The 12,836-nt window shown below is 41.0% G+C and overlaps 1 pseudogene; it reads right to left on the bottom strand.

Moving 5' to 3' along the window:
• Positions 1–5,375: 5,375 nt before the first annotated feature.
• Positions 5,376–12,836, bottom strand: part of LOC104993202 — a 60,672-nt pseudogene continuing 53,211 nt past the window's right edge.

Here is a 12,836-nt window from a genome sequence, read left to right as displayed (position 1 = left end):
GCCAGGCTTCAGCAGTACATGAACTGTGAACTTCCAGGTGTTCAAGCTGGATTTAGAAAAGGCAGAGGAACCAGAGATCAAATCGCCAACATCCACTGGATCATCGAAAAAGTGAGAGTTCCAGAAAAACATCTACTTCTGCTTTATTGACTATGCCAAAGCCTTTGACTCTGTGGATCACAACAAACTGTGGAAAATTCTTAACAAGATGGGAATACCAGACCACCTGACCTGCCTCCTAAGAAATCTGTATGCAGGTCAAGAGGCAGCAGTTAGAAATGTACATGGAACAACAGACTGGTTGCAAATAGGAAAAGGAGTATGCCAAGGCTATATATTGTCATCTTGCTTATTTAACTTATATGCAGAGTACATCATGAGAAATGCTGGGCTGGAAGAAGCACAAGCTGGAATCAAGACTGCTGGGAGAAATATCAATAACCTCAGATATGCAGATGATACCACCCTTATGGCAGAAAGTGAAGAAGAACTAAAGAGCCTCTTGTTGAAAGTGAAAGAGAAGAGAGAAAAAGTTGGCTTAAAACTCAACATTCAGAAAACTAAGATCATGGCATCTGGTCCCATCACTTTATGGCAAATACATGGGGAAACAATGGAAACAGTGACAGACTTTATTTGGGGGGGCTCCAAGATCACTGCCGATGGTTTTTGCAACCATGAAGTTTAAAGATGCTTGCTCCTTAGAAGAAAAGCTATGACCAACCTAGACAACATATTAAAAAGCAGAGACATTACTTTGCCAACAAAGGTCCATCTAGTCAAAGCTTTGGTTTTTCCAGTAGTCATGTAATGATGTGGGAGTTGGACTATAAAGAAATCTGAGTGCCAAAGAATTGATGCTTTTGAACTGTGGTGTTGGAGAAGACTCTTGAGAGTCCCTTGGACTGCGAGGAGATCCAACCAGTCCATCCTAAATGAAATAAGTCCTGAATATTCACTGGAAGGACTGATGCTGAAACTCCAATACTTTGGCCACCTGATGCGAATAACTGACTTATTTGAAAAGACCCTGATGCTGGGAATGATTGAAGGCGGAAGAGAAGGGGACAACAGAGGATGAGATGGTTGGAGGGCATCACCAACTCCATGGACATGAGTTTGAGCAATCTCCGGGAGTTGGTGATGGACACAGAAGCCTGGCGTGCTGCAGTCCATGGGGTCACAAAGAGTCAGACACAACTGAGTGACTGAACTGAACTGAAACAATGGACCCCAGTGAATGACAGGCATTATATTGGAATAGTTTCCTATGTGCAAAGAGGGAAAAAAGAGTAAGGATCTGTATAAAAGTTCTTTTTTAAGTTAAAAAAAAAATTAAATTAAACAGCAGGTTTATGTGAACCAATGGTAATGACATGGCATAAATTTAGAAGTGTAGTTAATTAAAATCTCTGCACCTGAGCTCCAACTAAAGATAAAGGATAGAAATGGCAAGTACCTAACAGAAGCAGAAGAGATTAAGAAGAGGTAGCAGGAATATACAGAAGAGCTATACAAAAAAAAAAAAGATTTTAATGACCTGGATAACCATGATGGTATGGTTACAAACCTAGAGCCAGACATCCTGGAGTGTGAAGTCAAGTGGGTCTTAGGAAGCATTACTACAAAGCTAGAGGTGACGGAACTCAGGCTGAACTATTTCAAATCCTAAAAGATGATGCTGTTAAAGTGCTGCATTCAGTATGCCAGCAAATTTGGAAAACTCAGCAGTGGCCACAGGACTAGAAAAGGTCAGTTTTCATTCCAATCCCAAAGACAGACATAGTTGAAGAATGTTCAAACTACTATACAATTACACTCATTTCACATGCTAGCTAGGTAATGTTCAAAATCCTTCAAGCTAGGCTTCAACAGTATGTGAACCAAAAACTTCCAGGAGTTCAAGCTAGATTTAGAAAAGGCAGCAAAACCAGAGATCAAATTGCCATATCCATTGGATCACAGAGAAAGCAAGGGAATTCCACAGAAACATCTACTTCTGCTTCATTGAATTACACTAAAGCCTTTGACTGTGTGGATCACAACTGTGGAAAATTCTTAAAGAGATGGGAATACCACACCACCTTACCTGTATCCTGAGAAACCTGTATGTGGGTCAAGAAGCAACAGTCAGAACCAAACATGAAACAACAAACTGGTTCAAAACTGGGTAAGGAGTTCGTCAAGGCCGTATATTGTCACCCTGCTTATTTAACTTATATGTAGACTACATTGTGCAAAATGCCGGGTTCGATGAATCACAAGCTGGAATCAAGATTTCCAGGAGATATATCAACAACCTCAGATATGCAGATGATACCACTCTAATGGGAGAAACTAAAGAGGAACTAAAGAGCCTCTTGATGATGGTGAAGAAGGAGAGTGAAAAAGCTGGCTTAAAACTCAACATTCAAAAAACAAAGATCATGGCATCATTTCATGGCAAACAGATGGGGAAAAAGTGAAACAGTGACAGATTTTATTTTCTTGGCCTCCAAAATCATTGAGGACAGTGACTGTAGCCATGAAATTAGAAGACAATCGCTTCTTGGAAGGAAAGCTAAGACAAACCTAGACAGTGTATTATAAAGCAAAGACATCACTTTGCCAACAAAGTTCTATATAGTCAAGGCTATGTTCTTTCCAGTAGTCATGAACAGATGTGAGAGTTGGACCATAAAAAGGGCCGACTGCTGAAGAACTGATGCTTTTGAACTGGAGAAGACTCTTGAGAGTCCCTTGGACTGCAAGGAGAACAAACCAGGCAATCCTAAAGGAAATCAACACTCAATATTCATTGGAAGGACTGATGCTAAAGCTGAAGCGCTAATACTTCGGCCACCTGATGTGAAGAACTGACTCATTGGAAAAGACCCCGATGCTAGGAAAGATTGAAGGTGGGAGGAGAAGGGGACGACAGAAGATGAGATGGTTGGATGGCATCACCGACTCAATGGACATGAGTTTGAGCAAACTTCAGTTGATGGTGAAGGACAGAGAAGCCTTGTGTGCTGCAGTTCCTGAGGTCGCAAAGAGTCAGACACAACTTAGTGACGGAACAACAACAAGACGGAGGGATAGACGGTAGTTGATGACGATGATAAAAATAGAAGAAACCATTTGCTTTCCTATTATGGCCATTGAAATAGCAGCACTACCACCACCACCCCAGAGGGTTCCATTCCCAATCCATTTAACCTTGGTCTTACGTGTAACTTTGAAGCTCTTTTATACAAAAACAGCTAATAAGGTCTTTTATTTCAGGATATAAATACTACCATTCAATCTTCTACCCTCATCTCAGTAAGTCCTCTCCTACCTTCTACACTTTGTGCTGCAATTTCTGATGTCTCCCCTGCTCACTAAAGAATAGATGAAGGGTCTCCTTGAGAGACTTGAGAGAATAGAGGAAGGATCTCTTTACCTAGTGGGGAGAGAACATCGTTGAGAGAAAGAACAGCATGTGCAAATGTGTGGTGACAGATAGGACTCATATGGAAAACTGCATTTAGATCATTGCGAACCCTGGTCTGACTGCAATCTACAGTGAGAAACGTGAGCTCCAGGAGACATTTCCCTCAGCGTCCAGTCCAATCAGTTTATGAATGATTGTAAGAGAGGCTAAGGAATTTGAATTTGCACCTGAGGCAAACAGAGTCATTGAGGAATGCTAAACAAGACAAGGAGTGACTTGATTGGATTTATCTTTAGAATGATCACTCTGAGAGCAATGTGGAGAAAAAGGAGTGGCAGGGGGCTGGAAGCGGGGGAGCAAGTTAGAAGTTTGTTGTCATCCTCCATGCTAGAGCATTCACAAACTTAACAAAAGACCTTGGTAGCCTGACTCTGTTAGTGGATTAGGCATCTAACTGTAAAATCAGAGGCCTAGATAAAATGGTTTCCCCATGTCCCTCCCAAGTCTATGATTTTCAAATCTTGCTTCTTTTATATTCAATCAGAGAAGGGAGTGATGAAGCATAAGCAGAGAAATTTGCAAATTTGTGCTCAACATGCAGAATTCACATTCAGCAGACAGGAGGCATTAAAGGCTATACATGATGCTGATTGCCTAGAAAACTCTCTGTGATCAAGCACACTTTACAATTAATGATACATTTATTTGATTCAGGTAAGATCTGCTGTTTGAAAAAGTTTTAGTGTTTAAAAATGTATGGGAAAACTCTGTTGAATTTAATGCTGAATATTCTAAATAGGGGCAGAAATATTTTAACTTCACTAGAGTCACTTCTGCATCTCCCATCCTAAATAAGATTGGATTTGATAGGAAAATCTAGGGCATTGCCATGACAATTATCAGGCTTAGTCTTAGCTCCACTTAGGATTTATATAACTCCAATCAGACAAAAAGCAGAGGGCTGTAAGTGGCAGAGATGGGTGCTCACCTCTGCCTCTCTTTATCAGAGTTTGGACTCCAATAGTAACGAAACTTGACATTAAGCCACTGGCATTCAGTCCTGGCTGTGTGTTAGAATCACTGGAGAGTCTTTTACAAATTCCTTGTGCCTGGGCCCCATCCCCAGAGCTTCTCAGTTAATTGATGTGGAGTGAGAAGTTTCCCAGGTGACTTTCATGTGCAACTAGAATTAAAAACCACTGCACCAGGTAATTATTGCAGCAATTCTCAAGATGCCGCCTAGGGATGTCTGGAAGTTGGGGATATCTTCCAAGCGGCTGGCAGTCTGAATTCTTGTGTGTTTGGGTTATTTTTATGGTTTACCCTCAAAAATAATAGAAGTATCACATTAAAAATAAATGGATTCTATCATTGGTGTCCCATCTAAAGGGCACCAGTGTCTTCCTGAATCTAGCTTGGTAGTTTTATAGAATTTTTTTTTAACGAAGCAAGGGGAAGTAGGAGGAAAGTGAGGGGAAAGAGGAAATGCAGAGATCACTAAGAGGGTCCTCACACAAAGTCTGAGAACTTCTGAGCTTGAGGAGCTAGGTCCAGTGCAAGGAAACAACTTCTGAGCTTAACGAGCTGGGTCTAGTGCAAGGAAATAGCAGTTGTGAAGGACACCTGCTTCCCATCATGCCTTTGGGGGGATTTTGAGCTCTATCATAATTACAGTCTTCTACATAAGAAGACTATGATACGAAATTACCAGATTTTTTTTTAAGCATTGTGGATAATACTGTCAAGTGACCTATCAAGGTCTCGGTCTCTCTCTCCCTCTTAAGAAAAAGCCCCAGATCAATAGAGGGCTTTAGCGCATCTTTAAAGTTTCACAAATAGGTCTTAGAAATCATCTGGCATCTTGCAGCTTCCGTAGCTGGACAAACTCTTAGATCTTAGCCTGCTGAACTGTCCCTTTTTCAGAAACATACCGTCCAAACTTTTTCTGATAGCTTTGCTTTTAACTGTTGTTAAAAGCAGCTAAATCTGATATGAAGTCAACGTCATTTCCTTCAAGATTTATTAATAACATCTTTCTGGGCTTGAAATACTGAACAAGCAATGCTTTGGCCTCACCCGAGTCCTACAAATGTATTTTTCACTCAACAAATTCAATTTTAATAAGAGACCCATTTTACTGAACAATAGCATTGATAGGTAAGTGAGAATATACACACCTCATCTTGTGATGGAAGCCCAGTACCTTGCTCTTGATCACGTTCTGTATGTGAAGCACAGATAATTTGAACTGTAGCCAGTTCCTTTCTATTTCCCCACTGCTATAGACTGAGAAGAGGGTAGTAGAGGATGAGATGGTTGGATGGCATCTCCGATTCAATGGACATGAACTTGGGTGAACTCCGGGGGAGGGAGTGAGGGCCAGGGAGGCCTCGTGTGCTACAGTCCACACAGCAGCAAAGAGTCAGACACAACTGAGCAACTGAACAACAGACTGAATGTTTGTGTTCCTCTCAGATTCGTATGTTGAAACTTAATTCTCAGTGTGGTAGTATTTGGAGGCGGAGTCCTCAGGAACTGGATTAGTGACTTTACATCTATGAACCAGGAAGCAGGTCCACACCAGAAACTAAATCTTCCAGGACCTTGATCTTGGACTTTCCAGCCTCCAGAACTGTGGAAAATAAATTTCTGCTGTTTATAAGCCACTCAATTTATGGGATTCTGTTACAGCAGCCTGAACTGACTCAGACACCATTTATCAACCCAGAGCCTCTTTTTTTCTTTCCAAGTAGACTGAGTTCTATATGGATGTAATTAAAGTCCCTCCCCAGGGTTCCTCTGGGACCCTTCACAATAACGGTTCATCCCTTTAGAGTGATGTCAACATTCCCGGGGATACCAACAGTCGAATGGCTACATTTTCACAGGAGATGTAGTGAAGGACTCAAAGGCTTTTGGAAATTGATAGACCTAGGAGTATTATTTGTGGTATTTTTTCTTGTCTATCATTGTAACATATTATTATTATATAAAGAAGCAATTATTTATTTGTTTTCTAGCACTGCCACAACATCGTACCACAAAGTAGGTGGCTTAGAACAACGGCAATTTATTGTCCACAGTTCTGGAGGTCAGAAGTCTGAAATTAAGGTGGCAGACAGGGCCCTGTCCCCCCTGAAACCTGTAGGGGAATCCTTCCTTGCCTCTTTCTAGCTTCTGCTGGTTTGCCACCAATCTTTGGTATTCCTTGGTTTGCAGCCACATCTTCATTGTCACATGCTGTTCTCACCATGTGCCACTGTCTTCACAAGGCCATCTTCTTGCAAGGACACTGCTGCTGCTGCTGCTAAGTCACTTCAGTCGTGTCCGACTCTGTGCGACCCCATAGACGGCAGCCCACCAGGCTCCCCCGTCCCTGGGATTCTCCAGGTAAGAACACTGGAGTGAGTTGCCATTGCCTTCTCCAATACATGAAAGTGAAAAGTCATGGCTTTATCTTAACTAATTACATCTGTGACAATACTAGTCCCAAATAGGCTAACATTCAGAGGTATTAGGGGTTATGAGTTAACCTATCTTTTCAGGGGACACAATTCAATCCATAATAATACTTGACCAGATTATTTACGGTTTTTTAAAAATTCAGATTTTTACGTTTAAAGAAATCAATTTATTAACATCTGCATGCCAAGATAATTTTTGATGAAGCTGTTTCATTTCTGGTGCTCTTCACAAAAGACCAAAAGGTAAAGTGAATCTTGATGAAAAGAATATGCCTTTGGAACTATTTCTCTATAATTTATCTTCTTTTTTTTCAATTAAAGTAAAAAGAGAAAAATGGAAGGAAATCTTTCCTGGTTACTTTTTACCAGATTTTACTTGAAAGTTTATTGAAAACCTTGACTTATATTGGAGAGGAGAATGTTTTAGGGAATAGGCAAAACGCTCATCTTTATTGCTTTGAAACATGAGAACCTAAAAAGACCAAGGAAAAAAGCCACTCTAGTTTTTGAAAGCTATTTTTTTTTGTATGCTGTGTTTATGATAGCTTGAATCAGAAAAGATCTTGATAATACAAAATGTTATTCCTCAAGGTTTTTTATTGGTAAAAATGACCCATATTTTTTATATGCTATTGAATGAAATTTTATCCTTCAATCTATTAAACAAACAAACAAAAAAGAGTATCCCTATCAAGGATCTAATGTCATCAAAGAGGAAAAGTTCTGATTTTTTCTTTCACGTGAGCTTATAGTAAAAATATTTATGATTAAAGATAGAGTTATAAATAGGTGGGTAGGTAAATAGCAAAAGTCTAAATAATATTTTACTTTTCCACTACTGCTGTGACAAAGTAAAGAACTACCCATGCAAGCCAGGAAGATAGAGTATCAAAGTCCTTACTTCAAAGAATACGAAGGTTCTTACTGGGCCTAGGGATAGAATGTCCTCACGCACACTGCCCCAGCCCTAGGTGAGTGTGGTCAGGCTCAGGCCTTGCAGTGGCAGGTCCAACTCAAACAGCTGTAAGACGAAAAGACTTCAACTAATTAAACATGACTGGACAAAGTGGCTCAACAACGTCCCCATGATTCAGCTCTCTCACACCTTCTTTTCCTTCTGCTTTCTTTTGTGTTGTCTTGACTCTCTGCATGGAGACACTTGGCAAAATGACTCAGCTTCAAGTCCAACAGAAAGGCAGCACTGGAATACTTACCCATCTTGAACTGTAGCCATTGGGATGAAAGCGAAGCCCTTACTGGGTAGCCTGAGGTCAATGGCTACTCCAAAGTGAGGAGGTTGGATCAGTATTACATGAACTCCAAAGATCATGTAGGGGAAAGACCATGCCCTACACACAATCGAGAGCTGTTGCTTGGGGCTCAGAGACTGGATGGGCAAAAACAACCAATGTCCAAAACAGAAATACAGATCAATGAAACAGTATAGAACACCCAGAAATAATCTCACAAACCTATGGTCACCTAATCTACAACAAAGAAGGCAAGAATATACAATGGAGAAAACACAGTCTCTTCAATAAGAGGTGCTGGGAAAACTGGACAGCTCCATGTAAGAGGATGAAACACATACACAAAAATAAACTCAAAATGGATTAAAGACCTGAATGTAACTCCAGATACTGTAAAGCTCTTAGGGGAAAAAGCAGGCAGAATACTCTGACACAAATCACAGCAAGATCTTTGACCCACCTCCCAGAGTAATGAAAATAAAAACAAAACTAAACAAACGGTACCTAATTAAACTTAAAAGCTTTTGCACAGTAAAGGAGGCCATAAACAAGATGAAAAGACAACTCTAAGAATGGGAGAAAATATTTGCAAACAAAGCAAAGGAAAAGGGATTAACCTCCAAAATATACAAACAGCTCTTGCAGTTTAGTATCAAAAAACCAACAACCAATCAAAAAATAAGCAGAAGACTTAAATAGACATTTCTCCAAAGAAGACATACAGATGGCCAACAAACACATGAAAAGATTCTCAAATCACTAGTTATTAGAGAAATGCAAATCAAAACTACAATGAGGTATTACCTCACACCGGTCAGAATGGCCATCATCAAAAAATCTACAAACAATAAATGCTAGAGAAGGTATGGAGAAAAGGGAATCCTCTTAAACTTCTGGTGGAAATGTAAATTGATACAGCCACTACGGAGAACAATATGGAACTTCCCTAAAAATCTAAAAATAGAAATACCATATGACCAAGCAATCCCACTCACAGGCAAATACCCAGAGAAAATCAAAATTCAAAAAGATACATGCACCCCAATGGTCATTGCAGCACTATTTACAATAGCCAGGACATGGAAACAACATACATGTCAATCAACAGAGGAATGGCTAAAGAAGATGTGGTACATATATACAATGAAATATTACTCAGCTGTAAAAAAAGGAACAAAATTGTGCCATTTGCAGAGATGTGGATGGACCTAGAGACTCATACAGAGTGACATAAGTCAGAGAAAAACAAAAACTGTATAATACAGTTAAGATGTGGAATCTAGAAAAATGGTACAGGTGAACTTATTTGCAAAGCAGAAATAGAGACACAGATATAGAGAACAAACCTATGGATACCAAGGGAGGAATAAAGGTGGGATGAATTAGGAGATTGGGATTGACATACACACACTGTGCTGTGCTGTGCTTAGTCGCTCAGTCGTGTCCGACTCTTTGTGACTCCATGGACTGTAGCCTGCCAGGCTCCTCTGTCCATGGGGATTCTCGAGGCAAGAATACAGGTGTGGGTTGCCATGCCCTTCTCCATGTATACACTAATATGTACAAAATATATAACTAATAAGAACCTACTATTGAACTGTAGTGTTGGAGAAGACTCTTGAGAGTCCCTTGGACTGCAAGGAGATCCAACCAGTCCATTCTGAAGGAGATCAGCCCTGGGATTTCTTTGGAAGGAATGATGCTAAAGCTGAAACTCCAGTACTTTGGCCACCTCATGCGAAGAGTTGACTCATTGGAAAAGACTCTGATGCTGGGAGGGATTGAGGGCAGGAGGAGAAGGGGATGACAGAGGATGAGATGGCTGGATGGCATCACTGACTCGAAGGACGTGAGTCTGAGTGAACTCCAGGAGTTGGTGATGGACAGGGAGGCCTGGCGTGCTGCAATTCATGGGGTCACAGACAGTCAGACACGACTGAGTGACTGAACTGAATTGAACTGAACTATATAGCTCAGGGAACTCTACTCGGTGCTCTATGGTGACCTAAATGGGAAGGACAACCAAAAAGGAGGGAATATACGAATACATATAGCTGATTTACTTTGCTGTACAGCAGGAACTAACACAACATTGCAAAGCAACTATATACCAATAAAAATTAATTTTAAAAAACCCTAAGGATAAAGAATCCAGAAGGAGACGAGGTCTACTTGGGGAAATGAACTGGACCTTAAGTTTCTTTTCAAAGTGGTGATAATAACACAATTACATTTTACTTTTTCTGTGGTCTATCAGAATTGGTATATCAAACGATAACTACTCTAATGGTACAATGTGGATGAACCTCAAAAACATTATACAGTTGATCCCCCAGAGTCAAAGATCCATGTATAACTTCAAAGTCAGCCCTCTGTATCCACAGTTCCACATCTGGGGATTCAACCAACTTCAGGTTGTGAGTACTATAGTATAAACTTGTTGAAAAACATACGTGCATAAGTGGACCCGTCCAGTTCCAACTCATGCCGCTCAAGAGTCAAATGTACTAAATAAAAGAAGCCAGAACATAAAAGGTCATATATTGTATGATTCCATTTATATGAATATCCTGAAAAATACATCCACAGACTCAGAAAGCAGATTGGTGGTTTTCAGGCATTAACTTGAGAGGGGAGCTGGATGCATGCATGCATGCTCAGTCACTCAGTCACGGCCTACTCTTTGTGATCCCATGGACTATAGCTCACCAGGGTTCTCCGTCCATGGAATTCTCCAGGCAGGAATACTGGAGTGAGTGGCCATTTCCTACTCCAGAGAGGAGAGTGAGGACTGGGCACTTAATGGGTACTGGGTTTTCTTTTGGGGTGATGAAAATATTTTGGAACTTGATATAGGTAGCTGCCCCATAACACTGTGAATGTACCCATGCCATTGAATTGTATACTTTAAAATGGTTAATTTTATGTTAAGTGAATGTCTCTTCAATTCAAAAAAAAAAAGGTTTTTAGTCACTAGCAAGACTCAATCTGGGTAGAATCCCTGATCTTTTCTTTCTTTCCATCTCTCTATCACTTAAATGCTGTTGGAGGTTCACAAATCTCTTTGCTTTTTGGCATCTAAAACATTTGATCTATACTCTGGAGATCAAATGATGAGGCCTCCCCATCCTCACTTCTCATCCAAAGCTAGTCATCCAGAACCTTCCTGGCCATAAAGTTCCAGATGGTTTTATAGGACTTGGCCTCTGATCACTCACTCACTTCCCCTTCACCCTTCCTGCCTGCAACAAACAGGCGGCTGGGGTGCTTTCGTTTGGGGTGTAGTCTGCCCCTGCTTCTGCCCCTGCCTTCTGCCTTCTGCTGAGGTGGTACTATTTTCAGTGGACATTGATTTCGCTAACACTGCATTAATAAGTTCCAGTTGTACATTTTGTAAATTCCAGGAGAGTCTCAGCATATAGAGGTCCCACAACAACCTTCCCAGAAATGTTTCCAGCAGAGTCCAGTTATTTGAAGGATGGCTCTGGTGGGTTTTGCTAAAGGCTTTATCTCTGCCAAATTGTCATGTCAAATTTTTAGACCAGTATTTCTAAACTCTGCACAATTATCAGAAAATTGGTAGGAAGCCACAAGGAGGCAAGCAGTTTTAGAAATATTGTGTGAATTTCTATCTGAATCCTGCCTGTGAAACTTCAACAGTTCAAACAAAGCCAAGAGTAATTGTTTAAGACATATTTTACAGAGAAAAATAAACTGGTATCGTCTGTATGAATCTCAGTGAATAAATTCAGGAGAGGCAAAAATAAAACTTTTCTTCTATAGTTAGGACAACTTCTATTTAGAAAGTCTGATTCCCCCCACCCCTCCTAGACAGCAGGAGGTTTTCTTATCAGCTGGAGACCCTGACCCTCACCCTGGGGTTGTGTCTAAGTTCCAAAAGATCAGTGCCAAGCCAAGTTTTGGCAGTGGAAGCATCTGGCCCTTGACTGTAGTCCATGCATCATGACTGGGACATCCCCACCTTGTCTCTTACTTCCGTGTCACACATGTAGACTTTGTTATCGTTCTGTGATTCTCTGCTCAGTTAGGACACGGAAACCAACAGAAACCTACAGAGCTGTCCATACCCTACAGGCTGGACTCTGTGCAGATGCTCCCTCTCTGTGGCCTTTCAAGCTTCTCAGGACACTTACAGTTATAGGGCCCTTTTCGTCTCAAATTCCTCCTCATCTTTCAAGGCTTTTACCATCTCCCTGGGACTCCCTCAAAAAGTAGGTGCAGAGACTCTCCTTCTGGAATTCACCAAACTCTTCTCACATTAACTTCCCACTATCTCGCCCACATACACTCCCAGCCCAGAAGAACCTTCTAGTGGGGAGCCCAGAACTGCCTAGAAGCTTGAAATGGGACAAGCTCAAGGAGAAGGGAAATGAACGTATGTTTCAAAAAATATTACTTGCTTTGTTGCTTTGAGGTGTACAGAGAAAAACAGCATAATTTTACATGCCACTCCCCTTCCCAAATATTGGATAAAACGCTGGGCAAAAGAATGTAGCTCAGTTCATGACATTTACCTCGATTCTTTCCTCCCACGCAAGCTGGAACATTGATCTCCTCCCAGTCCTCTTCTGTGCTAGCTTCCTCGTTTGCAGGCCCTACCTTATCAAGGAGATTCATTACCATCCAGGACACCTGCATACATATGCACCAAGCTTCAGCTTGGTTGTGACAGGAAGCAGGTCCTAC

Source organism: Bison bison, unplaced genomic scaffold (genome assembly GCF_000754665.1).
Source record: "Bison bison bison isolate TAMUID 2011002044 unplaced genomic scaffold, Bison_UMD1.0 scf7180017864235, whole genome shotgun sequence".
Lineage (NCBI taxonomy): Eukaryota > Metazoa > Chordata > Mammalia > Artiodactyla > Bovidae > Bison > Bison bison.
Note: the sequence above shows the minus strand (reverse complement) of the source record. Positions and strands in the feature narration are given on the sequence as shown.